Below are 13,594 nucleotides of genomic sequence, written 5' to 3' on the forward strand. Positions count from 1 at the left end.
GATGGACATCTTGGCTCTTTCCACAGTTTGGCTATTGTGGACATTGCTGCTATAAACATCGGGGTGCACGTAGCCTTTCGGGTCCCTACTTTTGTATCTTTGGGGTAAATACCCAGTAGTGCAATTGCTGGATCATATGGTATGGAGCTAGGGAGTATTATGCTAAATGAAATAAGTCAGTCAGAGAATGGCAAATACCATATGAGGGGTGCCTGAATGGCTCAGATGGTTAAGCATCTGCCTTCGGCTCAGGTCATGATCCCAGGGTCCTGGAATTGAGCCCCACATTGGGCTCCTGGCTCAGCAGGGAGCCTGCTTCTCCCTCTCCCTCTCCCTCTCCCTCTCCCTCTGCCTCTCCCCCCTGCTCATGCTCTCTCTCTCTCTTTCTCTCTGTATCTCTGTGTCTCAAATGAATAAATAAAAAATATTAAAAAAAAACCAAAAAAACCAAATACCATATGATTTCACTCATATGCAGAATTTAAGATACAAAACAAATGAATATGGGGGGAAAAGAGGGGCAAACCAAGAAACAGAGTTTTAACTAATAGAGAACAAACTGATGGTTACTGGAGGGGAGTTGGGCAGGGGGATGGATGGGCAATGGTTATTAGGGAGGGCACTTGTGATGAGCACCAGGTTTTGTATGTAAGTGATGAATCACTAAGTTCTACATCTGAAACGAATAATGCACTGTATTTTAACTAGCTGGAATTTAAATAAAAACTTGGGAAAAATAAAAAGTAATGATTGTAGTATTCATTATTAAATCCAAGTCTATACATTCCAATATAATTTGTAAAATAATCTGTAATTATATTTAGTACAGTATATAAAACCCAACAAAGTATGAAATATTTCAGCACAGTTATTTAATGGAGAGGTATTTGATGAGTATGTCTTTTTTGAAAGACAGCTACAAACAATATCAAGAAAACTAATAGGACTGATTATTTTCCCCTCATGACTGATAATATAATTTGAATGGTTGATTGCACTTTCTGGGAATTTTTTTCCCACATTTAAAAAATATAAACTAAAAATTTTAGCTTAGTCTTATGAAAAATTAAATAACATGTTATTTTATTTATATTATTTATTTACTATTTTATTTATTTTATTTTTATTTAATAATTAAATGCTTTTTATATACTTTTCAATCTTCAGTAAACAGAGGGTATACTCTTCTGGGATTTAGAAGAGAATTTCAGGGCTTATTTAGTGCGGTGTGGCAAGTTCTACAGATATGAAAAAAGGATGTTGAGGGACCCAGGGACTAGCAAGAGTGGGAAGCTGTGACCAAACCAAGCCTGAAAGGACAAGGGTGGGAAATGATGTTACTGATCAGTGAATGCTAGAGCTATTGGCGAGAGTTCTTATCTGAGTGGGATTCAGTCCCTGATAGGCAGGGAAGGAGTGGAGATTGATCCTGACATCTCTTTCCTCTTGCACTTTGACTTTTTACCCATTGACCAAATCCAACTAAAGCAAAGAATTAAAGCAAAGCCATGTGATGCAGTCCACAAAGGTCATCCCTAGATGCACCAAGTAAAGTAGAGAAGGACAGAGCATGAATGGAGCAAGGAGAGGCAAAAGGAGTATAGTAAGCTATGTTACAATACAAAGTTATTTCTGTGGGCTTAATATGAGAGATTTTGGAAAATTATTAGGTGGATATTACCAAGATGGTGTTCTAGGCAGCTTCTGATAATTCTTCCTCCCTTGAAGCACCAGATACACAGATACACACAAAGAAATTCCCTTTAGGAGAAATTCAGAAACTAGCTTAGTGACTCCTACATATCAAGTGACTGAGAAAATACCCACATTGAAATGGGTAGGAAAAGATGAGACACACTCTTGCCATAAACCCTACTCCCAGCACAGTGCCTTATATTCTGGATGGAACCCACAACTCCCAGCATCTACCTGAGGAGTGAAGAGTTTGGATCACACTTCAAGCACCCAACTTTTAAGGTTACCACCTAAGATATGGGCCCTCAAATCACCTAGCTCTGATAGCCAACAGGGCTTGCATTCATGAATCCCACAGGACCATAGAAAACAAAGAAGTTTGTTGTTTTTGAGCTATACCTGACATATAACATCATATCAGTTTCAGGTATAAATGGGCATGGGAGTACTCTCTGCACCTATACTCTTGCGCTCAGTGCAGAGGGAACTGACAAAAATGTCCATCTCCCCATTTCTCCCTGGAAGGGAATTGACTGCATACTTTTTAAGCTGCTGCCTGAGGATCAGGCTTCTGATCTGCCTGTGTGTGGAGCTCCCTGGGATCACCCAGGAAACAGAGAACTGGTGGTCAACCTCATCTTCTCCTGTCTCTTGCCAACAGTAAAACCAAGCCTCCAGCTTCTCCATAGAAAGAGCTTGTCCATGTATCTAGCACCCAACCTGTTATGGCTGCCATTTAAATGAAGAAACAAAATGAATATGTTATAAATAATAGAGTAAGAAAATCTCTAAAAACTGACCATAATGAAATGGAGATAAGTAGTTTACCTAACAGAGTTTAAGTTAACAGTCATAAAGATGCTCACCAAGCTAAGGCAACCAATGCCTAAACAAAGTGAGAATTTAAACTAAGAGATAGAAAATATTAAAAAGTACCAACAGAAACCATAGAACTAAAGAATAAAAACTACATTGAAAAATTCAATAGAGAGGTTCAACAGCAGATTAGATCAAGTGAAAGAAAGGGTCAGTGAACTCAAAGGAGTCCAGTGGAAATCATCCATCAAAGGAGAGGAAAAAAAAAGAAAAAGTCAAGAAGGTAGCTTAAGGGACTTATGGAACACTATGAAATGGACCAATATATGCATTATATGTGTCCCAGAAGGAGAAGATGAAGAGAAAGCAGCAGAGAGCTTATTCAAAGAAATCATGGCTAAAAACTTTCTAAACCAAGGGAAAGAAACAGACATTTAGATTCAGGAATCCCAAAGACAACAAAATTAATACCAATTCTTCTCAAACTCTTCCAAAAACTTGAGGAGGGAACATTTCTGATCTCATTTTATGAGGTCAGCATTACCCTGATACCAAACTAGACAAGGACACTACAAGAAAGAAAATTACAGGTCAGTATCTCTGTTGAACATAGTTGCAAAAAAATCTTCAACAGTATACTAAGAAACCAAGTCCAACAATACACTAAAAGGATTATACACCATTATCAAGTGGGATTTAACCCTGGGATGCAAGGATTGCAACATATGCAAATCAATAGATGTGATACATTCTAGTAACAAAATGAGGAATAAAAATCATATAATTATCTCAGTAGATGCAGAAAAGGCATTTGACAAAATGCAACATTCTTTAATGATAGAAACTCAGTAAATTAGGTATAGATGGAATGTACTGCAACATAATAAAGGCCATATATGACAAACCTACAGCTATCACACTCAATGATGAAAAGCTAAAGGCATTTCTTCTAAGATCAGGAACAAGACAAGGACACCCCCTCTCACTACTTATATTCAACATAGTACTAGAAGTTCTAGCCAGAGTAGTTAGGGAAGAAAAATAAAAGGCATCCAAATCTAAAAGGAAGAAGTAAAATTGTCTCTGATTGCATAAGACATGATTTTGTATATAGAAAGCTCTAAAGACTCCACCAAAAACCTGTTAGAACTAATAAACTCCAGGGGTGCCTCGGTGGCTCAGTCGTTAAGTGGCTGCCTTCGGCTCAGGTCATGATCCCAGGGTCCTGGGATCGAGCCCCGCATCGGGCTCTCTGCTCCACGGGAAGCCTGTTTCTCTCTTTCCCACCCCCCCTGCTTGTGTTCCCTCTCTCACTGTGTCCCTCTCTGTCAAATAATTAAATAAAATCTTAAAAAAAAAAAAGAATTAATAAACTCCATAAAGTTGCAAGATACAAGATCAATATGCAAAAACCAACTGTGTTTCTATACACTATCAACAAATTATTAGAGAAATTAAAATAATCCCATTTACAATGGTATCAAAAGCAATATAATACTTAAACTAAGGAGGTGAAAGAGCTGTACACTGAAACTATAAAATGCTAATGAAAGAAATTGAAGAAGACAAGTAAATGGAAAGATATTCTGTATTTATGGATTGGAAGAATTAATATTGTTTAAATATCCATACCACTCAAAGCAATCTACAATCCCTAACAAAAGAAATAGATTCCCATTCTTATCAAAGCAATCCTTATCAAAATTCCAATGCCATTTTCTATAGAAATAAAAAAAAATCTAAAATTCATATAGGACCAGGAAAGACCCTAAATATCTGAAGTAATCTTGAGCAAGAAGAGCAAAGCTGAAGGCATCACTCTTCCTGATTCAAAGTATATTACAAAGCTACAGTAATCAAAACAATATTGTATTTGCATAAAAACAGATGCAAAGATCAATGAAACAGAATAGAGAGCCCAGAAGTAAACTCATAAATATACGGTCAATTAATTTTCTTTTTTTTTTTTAAGATTTTATTTATTTATTTATTTGAGAGAAAGAGAGAGAGACAGAGAAACAGCATGAGAGGGGAGAGGGTCAGAGGGAGAAGCAGGCTCCCCGCTGAGCAGGGAGCCTGATGCGGGACTCGATCCCAGGACTCCGGGATCAATGACCTGAGCCAAAGGCAGTTGCTTAACCAACTGAGCCACCCAGGTGCCCGGTCAATTAATTTTCTAAAAAGACACCAAGAATACACATGGGCAAAGAATAGCTCCTTTAGTAAATGGTGTTGGGAAAACTGGATATCCATATGCAAAACAATAACACTGAATCCCTATCTTATACCAAACACAAAAGTCAAGTCAAAAATGGATTAAAACTTGAATGTAAGAATTGAAACCATGAAACTCTTATGTTTATAGGGGATAAGCTTTTTGACATTGGTCTTGGCAATGAGTTTCTGGATTTGACACCAAAAGCACAAGCAAAAAAGCAAAAATAAACAAGTGGACTACATCAAACTAGAAAGCTTCTGTACAGCAAAGGAAACAACAAAATAAAAAGGCAACCCATGGAATGGGAGACAATATTTGCAAACCTCATATCTGATATGGAGTTAATATCCAAAATATAAAAATACAACTCAATAGTAATAATAATCATCATCCAATTAAAATAGGCAAAGAACCTAAACAGACATTTTCCCAAAGAAGATATATAAATGGCCAATGGGTACAAGAAAAGGTGCTCAACTACACTAATCAGAGAAATGCAAATCAAAAGGAGCTATCAATTCACACCTGTTAGGATGTCTATCATTAAAAAGACAAGAGATAAATTCTGTTGAGGATGCAGAGAACAGGCAACCCTTGTACACCATTGGTGGGAATGTAAACCAGTACAGCTGCCACAGAAAACAGTATGGAGGGTGCGCCTGGGTGGCTCAGTTGGTTAAGAGTCCAAGTCATGATTTTGGCTCAAGTCATGATCTCATGGGTCATGAGATCGAGCCCCACATTGGGCTCTGTGCTCAGCAGGGAGTCTGCTTGAGATTCTCTCTCCCTCTGCCCCTCCCCTCACTCATGCTCCCTCTCTCTCTCTCTCAAATAAATAATAAATAAATCTTTTTTAAAAAAGAAAACAGTTTCCTCAAGAAAATAAAAATAGAACTACCATATTTTCCAGGATTCCCACTTTGAGGTATATATCCAAGGGAAACAAAATTAATACCTTGAAGAGATATCAGTACTTCCATGTCCACTACAGCATTATTATACTAGTCAAGATATAGAAACAAGTGTCCATCAAGAATTGAAATTCTTGAAATTCTCTCAAAGGATATAGTGGAATATTATGCAGCCATTGATGAAATTAGAGGGCATTATGTTAGGTGAAATAAGCCAGACAGAGAAAGACAAATACTGTATGGCATCACTTATATGTGGAATCTTAAAAAAAAAAAAAAAAAGTTGAACTCAGAAACAGAGTAAAATGGTGATTGCAAAGGAGTAAGAGGTGGGGAAGTGGGGAGAAGTTGGTAAGAGGATATAAATATTCAGTTAGAAGATGAGTAAATTCTGAGAATTTAGTGTATAGCATGGTGACTATAGCTGATAAAACTGTATTGTATAAGTGAAATTTGCTCAGAGGGTAGACTTTAAGCATTGCCACACACACACAAAAAAGGGAGATATGTGAGGTGATGGATATGATTGTGGGAATCCTTTGACAATGTATATGTATATCAAACCATCACATTGAACACTTTAAACATATTACAATTTTATGTGTCAATTTTACCTCAATAATGTTAGAAAAAATTATTTAAAATAAAACTACAAAAGAAAAGAAAAGAAAATTCCCTAGTAATCACTGGACTTGGGATAAAGGTACCTCCCATTCCAACTATTCTTCAGGTTTTTAATTCAATATTTTCTCTAAGTTTAGAAAGGCTATGGGCCAAAGCTACTTTGTGGTTCTGCTGACAAAGAATCTATATTTACATATATAAGATTTTCTAAAGAGAGCTAGAACTTTTAATCTCTTCACAACTGAGATAAAACAGGATTATTTTTCTTTAAACATTTTTCTCTATAGTCTTAGCAATTTAATTTAAGGAAAGGCCTAATTCTTAAATCTATAACAATACTAACCTTCCCATTCAATTTTGCTGAATTCTTTGTGCTTCATATCTGAAATTTAACAATCTTTTAGTAAAATTGCAGTGTTATTTCTTTTACTACCTATGAAAGGAAGCATTTTTAGCAAAATGCCTTAAATGTGTTAATAAAAAATTATCTTCTTAATTATTTTTTACTCTGAGTTCATTGAACTATGTGGGAGTTAATCTTTTGGCCCTTACACATGCGGAACTCCTTAGGGTTCAGTGTGTGTTTTGTGCATGGAAGAACTAGAGAATTGGGCTTTTGGTTTACTTCTTCAATATTCACTTGAATTGCCTTTGCTTAGTTTTCAAAAAGTGGTTTCCTGGATCTCTATTCACTTGTATACTGCACCCTCACTTTCTCTTTGTGAATTTGGACAATTCATACCCCTACCCTGTCTTTGGTTTCCACAAGCTCTGGTCTAGGAAGCATTGTTGCTTAGCAACAGGAGAACGAGCTCCTCTTTTCTATGGCACACTACAAAAGAGCTGATCAGAACCTCCACACACTTACTCATCAAACAACCACAGATACAGTTTCTTATGCTATATTACCGATAGATGTATAATTTTGTCTATCTTCAAACTGCAGCAAGATAGAAAAATTTATGTTTTAAAATCAAATGTTTCCTTCTACATAACTTGTCTGACTCAATTTAAAAAAAAATCTTTTTGCTTGAAAAGATTGCTTTTCATTAAAAGAAGCTAAATCTTTTCTCCCTACATCTAAACTGAAGAAAGCAGACATGATTTTAAGCTGATTACAAAAACTCTTCCAGGATACATTTTCTTACCAAAGTTTGCTTCATATAAACAGCATTTTGAATAAACAAAGTAGTGACAAATTAGTCTTCATATATCTTATATCAAATTTAAATATACAGCAGAAGCCAATTTGGGATTCGGAAATGCAGTACGTGATACTTTGTACTTTTCAAAAGCTTTTCAGAAACATCTTTAGGAAATGCTAAGTTAAGTTCGGAAGCAAAGGGAAAGTTTGGTATTTTCTCATTTAGTAATAAAATATCACAACATTGAGGACTCACTTGCCAAACAAACTGTTCTAAAAATCCCTGTTGCTAGGGAAGGACATAAAAAAGAATGCTGAAGCCACTTGGAAAAAAATACTTGATCATCTAAAAAAAATAATAAATTCAAGCTTAAATTTTATAAGATTTTAAAAGTCTTGGGACTTCTTGTGCTGGCCAAGATAGTGTAAGCACAATATAGCCTATTTCTCCCACTCATTACAATTAATTTCTGGGCAAAATTATATATCAACTCCCTGTGGACTCTGAAAAGTAAATAATGACAGGAAAATTGGGGACTGTGAATCAAAAATCAAGAAGAAACATCCTGTACAGGAATGAGTTTCCCAATATTTTTCACTCTTCTAGCTTTGACATGAAAGTGGCTCCAGTCACAGAACTCACCCCAGTTGGCATGTACAGCAAGAATGCCAATAAAATCCCCATCTTTCTGGCCAGAGGACCAGGAAAATGGTTTTTCTGTGAGCCACAGAGATTTCAGGGGGAGATCCCTGAGTGTTCTCTCTCTCCCCACCTCTCTCCCCTCAATAGGTAGGTAGGTAGGTAGGTATGTACATAGATAGATAGACAGACACATAGATAGAAATAGGTATAGGTATAGATTAGATTAGAGATGGTGATAAAGATAGAGAAATATCTTGCTCTTGTTTTTTTCTCAGCCCTGCTTGAGGGGGACCTCAGTCCTGGAACTATGCAAAAACAGGATGGGCAACAAAGGCTCCAAAAAGTTCCTGTGATTCAAACAGTGTATGTTGGGTAATTATAGGGAAGAGAGCTAGAGAGAAGGAGCCCTCAATGCTGCACATGAACTGGTGCAAGTCCCGGGCTCAGACCTAAGCTGGACATGCATGGACAGACGCAAAGATGTGAGTTAAAGCTTTGCAACCAGAGCTGCCACTGGAGCCACCATCCAGGAAAGTAGAGACATAATTTTCAGACTATCTACCTGGGTTAATTGCGTACTTAAAATCAATATTCTCCAGAAAATTATAACATGTTGCAGAGTCTCACAACATAGTATTCAAAATGCCCAGGATATAATACAAAATTCCTGGATACACAAGGAACCAGGCATATATCACTTACTCACAAGGGAAAAGACAATCAACACATATCAAGTCAAAAATGATCCAGATGGTGGATTATCAGATAAAAACTTGAAAGCAGCTATTATAATTACAATATTATAAACCCTTAGGGTAAATAGGAAGAATTCTTGGCAGAGACATAAAAATTCCAAGTGGGAATTTTAGAACTGAAAAATATAATTTCTTAAATTAAAAAAAATGTAATAGGTGGGTTTCATAGCAGAATGGATGTAGCACAAGAAAGAACCATGAATTCAAGACAGGGGATCAATACAAATTAACCAATCTGAGAAACACAGAAAAAAAGATAAGACAAAATGAACAGAGCTTCCAGAATCTGTGAGACAATATCAAAAAGCCTAGCATTTAAGAAACAAAACAGATGAATATAGGGGAAGGGAAGGAAAAATAAAATAATTTAAAGACAGAGAGGAAGGCAAGCCATAAGAGACTCTTTTTTTTTTTTTTTAAGATTTTTTATTTATTTATTTGACAGAGACACAGTGAGAGAGGGAACACAAGCAGGGGGAGTGGGAGAGGGAGAAGCAGGCTCCCCACAGAGCAGGGAGCCCGATGTGGGGCTCAGTCCCAGGACCCTGGAATCATGACCTGAGCCAAAGGCAGCTGCTTAACAACTGAGCCACCCAGGCGCCCTGCCATAAGAGACTCTTAACTCTAGGGAACAAACTAAGGGTTACTGGAGGGGAGGTTGGTGGGGGGATGGGGTAACTGGATGATGGACATTAAGGAGGACACTTGATGTAATGAGCACTGGGTGTTATATGCAACTGATGAATCACTAAATTCTATCCCTGAAACTAATACCATACTATATGTGAACTAACTTGAATTTAAATAAAATCTTGGAAGAAAAAGAAGTCTAATATTTTTGTCATTGAGTCTCAGAAAGATGGCGGGGCGGGGGGAGATTGGTGCAGAAAAAAAATAGTTTGAAGAAAAAATTGCTGAAAACGTAAAATCTGGTGAACAAAATAAATGTACAGGTTCAAGAGACTCAGCAAAATCCAACAAAATACCCAGTATGTTCATAATCTAATTGATAAAAACCAAAGATAAAAAATCTTGAATGTAACCAGAAAAACAAAACAACATATTCAATACAGGGATATCTAGTAAAAAATCAGGTAGGATAGAACACAGTGAAACAATATCTTTAGAGTATTAGTAGAAAAGCATCCTCAACCCAGAATTTTATATGCAGTGAAAATATATTTTGGGAGTGTGGTGGTTCTAAAAATACATCCACAGATCCCTTGACTTGGAGCCTAATTCCCATCCCCTTGGGAGTGACCCAGTACTAGTGATTCACATCTAATGAATATTATATGGTAGAAGTGACACTTTGTGACTGTGAAGTGTCAGGTACCGCCCTTTAGCTGGCAGTAGTACCCCAAGGTCATGGTTCCAGTTTTAGTTACCACAGCGTATTAACTAAGTAACTGCATAAAGTACAGGCTTGCTGCAAACTGCTCTAGCTCATGAAACCACTTAAAAGCATAAAGTTGAACAAAAACCAAAATAGCTGCACTAATGCTTCAGTGAAGCTCGATTTTAAACTAAGTAACCTTTTTCCTCTCTTCTGCAAACCTCCCCATCTCCCTTCTTAGCCTTTTGTTTCAGGAACCTGGTACCACCTGGAGACAGGATGAATGAGGCTGGCAGCCAAGTATACAATTCCTGTCAAAACTAGCTAGACTCTGTACTTCCCTATAAAACCCCTTAGCCCCTTCCTCCAGGCAGGCTTGCAATTTTAAAGGCCTTCACCTACTACAGCCTCTTTTGCCTGGCAAAGCAATAAAGCTATTGTTCCTCTTCATCCCAAACTCTGTCTTCGTGTTGTATTTTGGCTCCAAAGTACCGAGGTCAGTTTTTGACAACGCTCAGTCCACCAGTCACTGGGTAAATAACAGATGGCATCATGCTCAGTGACCAGTGATGCCACTTCTTGCAGAGTCTGTTGGGGACCAGTCACTGCACATCTCAGTTCGTGCACAGACAGCGGAGCATGTAGCTGTGTCGCCTCCTTGTCTCCAGTGATAAATCCACATGATAGTTTACAAAGTGGACCAGTGAAAAAGCGGGAATTGGAATCCAACATAAATGGGGTCATTGAAGAAGTACCTTGCTGTGGCATGCCGGCATTGCTGCATTGCAGACGCTCTGATGTGCAGCCAGAAGGATCCAGTCAAGGTGGGGTTATCAAATGTGTCAGGAAAGTGGTGTGACCAAAAGGGGGAAGATGTCCCAGAGGAAGGGGCACCAGCAAAAACACAGTCAAGGCACCTGGAGAGATTTCATGACATTAAAAGCACAAAGGAGAAAACGTTGAAAGCTGATCCAGACTTAGAAAAGATTATGACAAGTTGTCAAATAAGTTACACAACTTATGAAAAAGGCAAGTACTGCTCAAAAGACTCTTGATACACTTTTTACAAAGACGAAAAGCACTTTAATTTTCTGTGTTGCTAATGATTGCAATTGCAGGGTACAAAATAGATATTAATTTTATTATTTTGCTCATTCCTTTATACATTTATAACTGACTATATGTATATAGTGTTTTGATGAAAATTTCTAGAAGTCACAGAAAACCATAATTTCACTCATTGATAAAAGATTGTACAACACAGTTTTAGCATGCCTGCCTGGTCATTTTTACAGTTTCATACTGCTGTGCAAAGCAAAGACTGTCTGCTTCATGTTGGTAGACTCTGTGTGCTAGAAGTCTAAACAATTCTCTGGAGGATGTGGCTATTTTCGTTTCATCAGGCGATCACTGGGTTAGCCTCACACCACACAAACCTGTCTTGCCCTCTCTTGGTGATGGTTGCAATGTCACTTAATTTTCAAAGTGCTGCTCCTTTGCCTCACATGTGCAGCTCTGGGCTAAGCGTGGACATGTGTCTGCTCATACACAGAATTGGGGAGCCCCTTTCCAGCTCTCTCCTCTCCAGGATGTCCCCCAGACTCTCTGGCTCCCAGGGACCATTTTCCCTGGTGGTCTGGCTAGAAAGATGGGGTTTCCTCTCTGATTATTACCTGCCAACATGCCCCATGATTTTGCCAAAAGGAACAGCTCTCAGGCAAAAATAAGAGAAACAGAAAAAAATAAGCATACATTTCCTCCACATTCTTCAGACCACAAGGTCATTTCTTCCTGCCTCCAGGCTAAAGAGACAGGCTTTTTCTCAGGGTTGACCTTACTGCTATCTCTTTGGCTTCTGTAGTGCTTCTCCATGACTAGGGTAAAGTTCAGGGCTGGACTGAGAAAGAAAAAAAATTAGGCAAAAAACAGGGATGCTGACACACCCTCTGACTTACAGGGGCCCCATTACCAGACTTTTTAAAGAAAGTTCCAGACTATTTTCCTATCAATAGTGTGAGAGTCCCAGTTCCTCCACACCCTCATCAGCACTTGGTAATAAGCACTCTTAATTTTAGACATTCTAATAGGTGTGTAGTAGGATCTCATTGTGGTTTTTAAAAAGTTTTATTGAGACATAATTCACATATGATTCATCCATTTAAAGCTTGAAATTTAATGGTTTGGTACATTACAGCAGTAACTTTTTAAAATTGTGGTATGGTAAAATACATCTTATATACCATTTTTTCATTTAACCATTTTTAAGTGTACAGTTGGCTAGCTTTAATTACATTCATGATGCATGCAGCCATCACCACTGTCTGCTTCCAAAACTTTCATCACCCCAAACAGACACCGTACCATTAAGCAATAACTTCCAATTCCTCCATCTCCCCAGCCCCTGGTAACCTCTGATCTAATTTCTACATTTGATTATTCTTTATACTTCATATAAGAGGAATTTAAACTCTCCTTTTGTGCCTCCCTACTTTCACTAGCATAATGTTTTCTAGGTTCATCTGTATTGTAGCGCATTTCCATACTTCATTTCTTTTTATAGCAGAATAATATTCCATTGTATTTATTTACCACGTTTTATCAGTCCATTCATATGTTGATGGACATTTGTGTTGTTTCCACCTTTTAGCTCTTGTGAATGATGCTGCTGTGAACACTGGCATATCTGTTTGAGTTCATGCTTTGAATTCCTTTGGGTAAATATATAGGAGTGGAATGCTGAGTCATATGGTAATTCTATTTTTACTTTTTTAAGGAACCAACAAACTGTCTTCCATCGTGGCTGCAACATTTTATATTCCCATCAGGTATATATGAGAGTTCCAGTTTCCCTACATTCGCAACAACATGCAATATTTTCCATTTTTAAAAATTGTAGCCATTCTAGTATGGTTATCTCAGTGTGGTTTTGGATTGCATTTCTATAATGACAAGTGATATGGAATATCTTTTCATGCTTATTTTCTCTTTGTACATCTTCTTTGGAGAAAATCTAGTCAAATCCTTCACTTTTGAATTGTGTTTGGGTTTTTTGTTGTTGAGTTGTAGGAAGGTTATTTTTTTTTAGTTTTTATTTACATTCCAGTTAGTTCACACACAGTGTAATATTAGTTTTGGGTGTACAATATAGTGATTCAACACTTCCATACATCACCTGGGGCTCATCACCAGTGCACTCCTTAATCCCCATCACCTATTTCTCCCACGCCCCCGCCACCTCCCCTCTGGTAACTATCAATATGTTCTCTATAGTTAAGGGTCTGTTTCTTGGTTTGTCTCTCTCTCTTTTTTCCTTTGCTTTTTGTTTTGTTCCTTAAATTCCACATATGAGTGAAATCATATGGTATGTGTTTTTCTCTGACTTATTTCACTTAGAATAATACTCTGTAGCTCCAACTGTGTCATTGCAAATGGCAAGATTTCATTCTTTTGAT

The sequence above is a fragment of the Phoca vitulina genome, unplaced genomic scaffold, assembly GCF_004348235.1.
Source record: "Phoca vitulina isolate PV1807 unplaced genomic scaffold, GSC_HSeal_1.0 scaffold104, whole genome shotgun sequence".
Taxonomy (NCBI): domain Eukaryota; kingdom Metazoa; phylum Chordata; class Mammalia; order Carnivora; family Phocidae; genus Phoca; species Phoca vitulina.